The following is a 7866-nucleotide window of genomic DNA, read 5'->3' as shown; positions in this document are numbered from 1 at the left end:
ACAGGAGGATCACTTGAGGCCAGGAGTTGAAGACTGCTGTGAGCTATGATGAGTGAGACATTGTTTCAAACAGAAAAAGAAAAGTAAATTTTTATTTTACAGATAAATGCATTGCTGCTTCATGGGACTCAAGTCTAGAGCTGCTTTTTAGGAGAAACTAGAAATTTGAATTTTGTAAGAAACGCCCTGATTTTATTTATCATCAACTCATACAACTATACTAAAACACCATACCCTGGACTCCTCTGAGCTGGGGAGTGGGTGGTGGGCACACGTGGCCCTGGCAGTCATCCCTCCCCCAGGTTTTGGCTCTCAAGCTGGACCTGCATTTTCCCTTCTTTTTCTTTTGCAGGTAAGCATTTACATAGGTGACATTTCTTGATGTCCTCAGGCTTCCCACCCTCTGGCCACTGGTTCTTCGTGGTGGCACAGGCAGTTATGATAGTAATATCAGGGGCTAATAAGGTACTCATATGAAAATGCATCCAAGGGCTTGGCACCCATAGCACAATGGTTACGGCACTGGCCACATGCACTGAGGCTGGTGGGTTCGAACCCGGCTCGGGCCAGCTAAAACAACAATGACAACTGGAACAACAACAAAAAAAATAGCTGGGCCCTTGGGCGGCGCCTGTGGCTCAGTCGGTAAGGTGCCGGCCCCATATACTGAGGGTGGTGGGTTCAAACCCGCCCCGGCTGAATTGCAACCAAAAAAATAGCCTGGCGTTGTGGTGGGCACTTGTAGCCCCAGCTACTCGGGAGACTGAGGCAAGAGAATCACTTAAGCCCAGGAGTTGGAGGTTGCTGTGAGCTGTGTGATGCCACGGCATTCTACTGAGGGCAATAAAGTGAGACTCTGTCTCTACAAAAAAAAAAAAAAAATAGCTGGGCCCTTGTGGCAGGCGCCTTGTAGTTCCAGCTACTCAAGAGGCTGAGGCAAGAGAATTGCTTAAGCCCAAGAATTTGAGGTTGCTGTGAGGTGTCACGCTACAGCACTCTGCCGAGGGCGACATAGTGAGACTCTGTCTCAAAAAAGAAAAAAAACAAAATGCATCTAAGGCTAGGTGTGGTGGCTCACATCTGTAATTCCAGCACTCTGAGAGGCTCAAGCCTGAGTTCACAGGTTCAAGACCAGCCTGAGCAAGTGTGAGACCCCCGTCTCTAAAAAATAGCTGGGCATGGGCGGCGCCTGTGGCTCAGTCGGTAAGGCGCCGGCCCCATATACCGAAGGTGGCAGGTTCAAACCCGGCCCTTGAACTGCAACCAAAAAATAGCCGGGCGTTGTGGCGGGCGCCTGTAGTCCCAGCTGCTCCGGAGGCTGAGGCAAGAGAATCGCTTAAGCCCAGGAGTTGGAGGTTGCTGTGAGCTGTGTGAGGCCACGGCACTCTACCGGGGGCCATAAAGTGAGACTCTGTCTCTACAAAAAAAAAAAAATAGCTGGGCATTGTGGCGAGTACCTGTAGTCCCAGCTACTCAGGAGGCTGAGACAAGGGGATTGCTTGAGCCCAAGAGTTTGAGGTTGCTGTGAGCTATGATGCTGCAGTACTCTACTGAGGGCAACAAAATGAGACTTTCTCAAAAAAAAAAAAAAAATGCATCTAAGACTACTCCAAAAGTAAAGGGGTAACTTCCAGGTCAACATGGTGCAAGGAGCTCACACCCCTCTCAGAATCTACCTTGATGACCACAGAGGGACACTACTGATACCTCTTACCTGTGGGCAGAATCTGTCTGTTCAGCTGGAAGATAGGTGGCTGGGAGCCACCAGCTGGACAGTGCACGGGATGGGGAATCCCAGACCCCCAGACAGGCTCCTATTGGAAGAACAGGTGCCTCTGACAGGGTGTGGGCTGGGACTGAGACTCCAGGTCATGGGCTGTGGGCTCTGGTGTTAGGGGAGGTAGTGTCCAGAGTAAGGTACTGAAGAGGCAACAGAGAGGGTGGGTAACAGGCCTGGGTGGTGTCCTGAACAGTGACCTTAGCCCCTCACCCCCTTCGCCTCCCAGAGTGCTGGCAGCCAGGTGTATCTCCCAGGCAGGACCAGGGGTGCTATGGAATTGGAGCAGTGGGCATCTGTTCGGACCCTGCTGTTTCGCCCCACAGGTCCACCTTGATCAGTCCCCAGCCTGCCCCACCCATGCTGCTTCACCTCAGCACTCATGAGCCTCTCACAAAGATATGTGGACCTCAAGGACACTAGATTTGAGGGAAAAACAACTAACACGAAAGACAGATCCTCAGACCACCAGAATGTGGGAGCTCGGAGGAAACAGAAACTACAGGAGAGCAAAACACGTAACAAAGTAAAAATCCTACTGCTGATACCCTTGGAGAAAGAAGACAAAACATCACATCCATGACCTAAGAACCGGGTGTTATAAAAAAGGAACAGAGAATGAGAAAGAGCTCTTGGAAAGTAAAAACAAAAAAATAGCAGAAATGAACAATTCGATCAGATACCTTTCTCATAGAGTAGAAAAAAACGAAAACTAGGAGAGAAAACATAGAATTATACCATTAGTCTGAGCAGTCTAACATGTAATTAATAAGAGTTCCAGAAAGAGAAAGCAGAACGGATAGCAACAGGGAGCAAATAATTTACCAGAAACTGTCCTAGAGGGAAGGTGTGAGGCTCCAGGCTGAGTGAATGAAAGAAGATGGGACCCTGCCTGGCACCCTGAAACTTGCGAAATCAGGGGACATGAGGTCAATTCCAGCTGCTGGAGGGCAAGCAGGTCCCACAAGGGAGCTGGAAATCTGCTGGGAGCTGGGTCTTGAGGGGACACATGTGGACACAGGTGTAGCAGGCACAGAACTTCTCCTCTTTACATAAGAATCCTGAAGAAGGGCCCTGAGGACAAGGCCTTGAGCACCTTTCTCAGGAAACTGTGGGAAGACCCCGGCAGGGAATGAGCAGGGACGGATGTCAGCAGACCTGAGTTCATCGTGGGACAAGTCCTGAGACAGGCGTGAGAGCCCGGTGCCTGTGGGCAGTAGGTGTGAAGAGCAGCCTGCTGAGTGGGAGCCAGAGCCAGCATGCCCTTGGGGGTCCAGCCGAGGAGGGGCTGAGGGCCATCTGGCTCTCCAGGGGGGAAGGTGACCCAGAGTCCCTCAGGAGCTTCAGAGATGGAAAAGAGCCAAGCACATGGGAAATTGACCACAGGAACATGCACACCAGGAAAACGGGGGTGCTCTTCGGGCCTTCATGGGCTCAGGGGTATCCACCATGGTCAGACAGAGGAGGAAACTGGATAGTAGGGGTCCTCTAGGGGTAGGAAGAGGGAGCAGGCTGGGCTATGCTTTACCTGTGTCCTTACCTGTGCATTCACCTCTGCACTTACCTGTATGCTTACCTGTACACTCACCAGTGTGTTTACCTGTACACTCACCAGTGTGCTTACCTGGGCACTCACCAGTGTGCTTACCTGGGCACTCACCAGTGTGTTTACCTGGGCACTCACCAGTGTGTTTACCTGTGCATTCACCTATGGGCTTACCTGGGCACTCACCAGTGTGTTTACCTGGGCACTCACCAGTGTGCTTACCTGGGCACTCACCAGTGTGTTTACCTGGGCACTCACCAGTGTGTTTACCTGTACACTCACCAGTGTGTTTACCTGGGCACTCACCAGTGTGCTTACCTGTGCATTCACCTATGGGCTTACCTGTGCACTCCCCTGTGTACTACATGTGTCCTTACCTGTGTCCTCACCTGTGCACTCACCTGTGATACCTGCAGTGGTTGCTGCCACCCCCAAGCACAGGGGTGGGGCTGGGAAGCCCAGGGCAAGGTCCTCCACCCTGCTGTGCCTTGGACTCACCTGGGAGCTCAGAGGCCACCTCCAGGCATCTGGCTCAATTGGCCTGGGTGGGGCCCACTATGAGGGTTTTTCAAAGCTTCCCAGGTGTCCTCAGAGCTGCCAACCTGGGGTGAGCTGGGAAAGGCTTCTGAGGCACCTGAGAATCAAGGAAGAATCAAGGAGGCTGGGACGAACAGGAGCTGAGGAACTAGCTATGGGAGCTGGTGTGAGGATAGGCTCCAGGCTGTGAGAAGGTGGGAGCACCCTGTGTGGGAGGGCCAGCTGGGGAAGGGCATGAGGGGAGAGCCAGGGGCTACAGGAGACGCTGGCAGAGGATGGAGTGGTGGACATCACCATGTGGGCAGGGTCAGGAGGCCGGCAGGAGCTTCCAGACCCCTGGTGACAGCAAGGCCTCCCGGGACCATCGTGGGCTGGATGTTGGTGGTCAGTGTATGGAGTGACCAGCATGGTTTTCAGATATTATTCACAGCTTGGACAGGACGCTGGTTCTGATGAGTAAGGGGTGACCCTCACTGGCAGGTGGTGGAGTTGGTGTCAGCTCAGGAGCAGCCCTCTCCAGGAGGTCAGTTCTAGGGAGAGCTGGTTGGTTCTAGACAAACCCTGTGCTCAGAGAACAGACTCACCCCCAACCCAATTCTGTTGTTTTTTTTTTTTTTTTGGCCGGGGCTGGGTTTGAACCCGCCACCTCCGGCATATGGGACTGGCGCCCTACTCCTTGAGCCACAGGCGTTGCCCCCAAATTCTGTTGTATTTTTAAACTCTCAGCCAAAGGGACTTCCTCACCATCACCCCTGGCTCTCCTGAAAAGTATTTTTGTTTTGTTTTGTTTTGTCTTTTCTGGCAAAGGAAAATGAAGGGAAACAAAAGATTCATCTCATCCCAGGTTTCCCTTCCACAAGAGTCCCCTGGGGGAGGAGCAGCCTGGGCCTTAGGGTCTTTCCTTGCCTTTCACTCCTGGGTGTGAGAGGACGCTGGAGTCACTGTGGCTTAACAAACAGCTGTCCATGGCAGGCCCTTCCCCACAGCCACCCACGGCCAACTTGCCTGCATTAGAGCTGCACACTTGTGTTGGGCAGAGGGACAGTCCTGGGGGGCCCTGCCCAGCCACTGCCCCTCTTCCCCCAGCCATTGTCCCACAGCAGCCCTGGCCCAAGGCCCACACCCCCACCCCGGCATCCCCCAGAGCTGGGCTCGGGCACATCGAAGACTAGACTTGAAGGATGACAATGTCCACTCTGCTTCAGAAATCCATCTGACACTAGAAAGGCCACAGCATATTCTCTAGAGAAGGCCGCCTTCTCTGCTGTTCCTCTGTGATGGGCCCGTCTGCCCATGTGTAGATGCCTCTCCTCTGCCTATCTTCCCTGGAGCCTTCACTCTGCCTCTGGCATCACCCCACCCCTTCCATGGGGGCCTGCACTCCTCTCTCCTCTCACCCCCCACCCATCTGCTTTTTCCTCTCACTAGGGGGCAGATCTACCCTGGGGGTCATTTCATACCTCATGGTGGGTCCCTCCAGCCTGGCCCCCAATTCAAGCCTGCCATGATCCATCGCTGCAGGAACTCCAGTGCACCGTGTCCAAAGTTGCCACCCAGGGCTGGGTGTGGTGGCTCATGCCTGTAATCCCAGCACTCTGGGAGGCTGAGATGGGTAGATTGCCTGAGTTTAGGAGTTTGAGACCAGCCTGAGTAAGAGTGAGATCCTGTCTCTAAAAATAGCCAGGTGTTGTGTCAGGTGACTGTAGTCCCAGCTACTCGGGAGGCTTAGGCAAGAGGATCACTTGAGCCCAAGAGACTGAGGTTGCTGTGAGCTATGATTCCAGGGCATTCTACTCAGGGCAACAGAGTGAGACTCTGTCTCAAAAAAAAAAAAAAAAAAATCCAACCAAAGTTGCCACCTAACCTGCCACTATGCCCAGTTTGCCCCAAGTGAGGCATCAGTGCTTGCACAATCTTCCCAGAGAAGCCTCTGACAACTGTGCTTTGCTTGGGATCCAAATTATCCATCACTGCACCTTTGGGGTGAGGGGCAGGCTGGACATCGGGTGGCACTGAGGAGGGGACACCCCCAGCACGGGGACAGGTAGAACTTAGGTCAGGGCCCCTGTCACTATTGCTAGGACATTCTCACTCCCCTCTCAGGAGCGCTGGGGACTCTCCAGTCACACTGAGTGTAGGATAATATTTAGAAATAAATTTATCCTACATCAAGCACACAAAGTAAATTCAGTGTGAGTTTAAAATGACATGCTTTTCTTCCAGAGGCTTAAGACACTTGGACCCCCCGGGTTACTCACAGAGTTAGGTTTTTTTGGAATTGTAAAAATTCCTTAGGCCTTTTCTCTGAAGCAGTACACCCCGTGAAGCCTGAGATCCAAGGGCATGCCGCCCTTCCTCAGAGATACGGGCCAGAGGGTTGACATATGTTAACAACATATTGTCAGAGGTCTATAGGTGCTCTGCCCTGAAGGAAGGTCACAGTCGTTACTTCATACTGAGTAAACTGAGTGAATGCTTGAAGATATTCTTCTATTAACTCTGTTCCCCTATAGCTGTTTTCGTCTTTGTGCCCTGCTCGGAAAACTAGTCACTGTTTAGAGGAAGAGATTTACTACACAAGTGGTTACATTGATATGATAAATATTTCCTTTCAAGTTAAAATTCAGCTAATAGATAATGGATTAGGTGTGTACGTGACTGGAAGAGTATAAAACTTAAACGTGGAATAAAGAACTTTGCTATATGCCATCCCATGGTGTATAGTCTGTTTCTTGACTTAATAATTACAGGAGCGAGTTTACACCTACAGCAAAGCTGCTGCTCATTCGCGTCTCGGTTCACGCAACACTGAGGTTATGTGACCTTCATCTCATTACTTAACCTCGCTATGTCTTGGTTTCTTTTTATTCAGAATATTACAAGGGTGCACATCTTTTGGTTACATAATGTGCTTTTGCACATTTTAACTAAAGTTGTAAGTGTGCCCTTCACCCAGAATATGGACATTGGCTTATTTATCTTCAAAAAATAAAATGGGTACCAGACGCAGTAGCTCACGCCTGTAATCCCAGCACTTTGGGAGGCTGAGGCAGGGTGAGCACTCGAAGCCAGGAGTACAAGTACAGCTTGGGCAACACAGCAAGACCCCTGTCTCTACGAAAATAAAAATAAAAAAATTAGCCAGGTGTGGTGGCACACCGCAGTCCCAGCTACAGGGAGGCTGAGGCAGGAGCTTACTTGAGCCCAGGAGTTCAAGGCTGTAGTGAGCAAGGATTGTCCCACTGAACTCTTCTAGCCTGGGTGACAGTGAGTCCCCGCCTCTAAAAAAAGTGGAGCAAGGGGTGTGGCCCTTAGAGAGGGAGGGATGTCTGTTATCTACTGACAAAAACTATTCACGCCAAAACTCAGCGAGTCATGGGGCAATTGTTTTATCCTCTCTGTTTCTGTGGTCAGGGATCCAGGCAGGGCACAGTTGGGAGGGTTGGCTTCTGCTCCTTGGAAGACTCTGAACCCTTCTGCTCCATGTGATCCCAGAGGAATGTGCCCCAGTGGACAGAGGCTACCTCCTCTGCCCTATCAGGCACAGAGGGGGCAGGAACGGAGTAGACGGATTCACTTGCCAAGGTTTGTGGTTGAGAGCCGGGCATCTGGTGCTCTCTCCCTTCTCAGACCAGTGGGGGCCAAAGTCAAGGGTCAGGGGGGAGGGATTTGGTGACAGCGTTGCGGACTGGAGGGACAGGAAAGTTTGAAATTCTGCAGTTGCTTCAACTTAAAATACAGAGCCTCACTGCCATTAATGTCCAAGTTTCATCAGGGGTACTTCTGTTATTCTGGCTTTTCACTGTGGATCATTTTTATGACATTAGTCGTACAAGACTTTCTCCTCAAGAAATGCTCAAACAGCATGCAAAAGGCCACCTTCCCGGTGACTGCCCCTGTCCTCCAGGGATTCTTTCCCGAGGAGATGCAGCCGTCTCACTAGGCTTTGAAATCATTATTGAGACAGCAACTCGTGCAAATGGCAGTCCTTGTCTCTGTGGTGCTG

Source organism: Nycticebus coucang, chromosome 21, assembly GCF_027406575.1.
Source record: "Nycticebus coucang isolate mNycCou1 chromosome 21, mNycCou1.pri, whole genome shotgun sequence".
Lineage (NCBI taxonomy): Eukaryota > Metazoa > Chordata > Mammalia > Primates > Lorisidae > Nycticebus > Nycticebus coucang.
The sequence above is the reverse complement of the archived record's forward strand: the minus strand, read 5'-3'. Positions refer to the sequence as shown.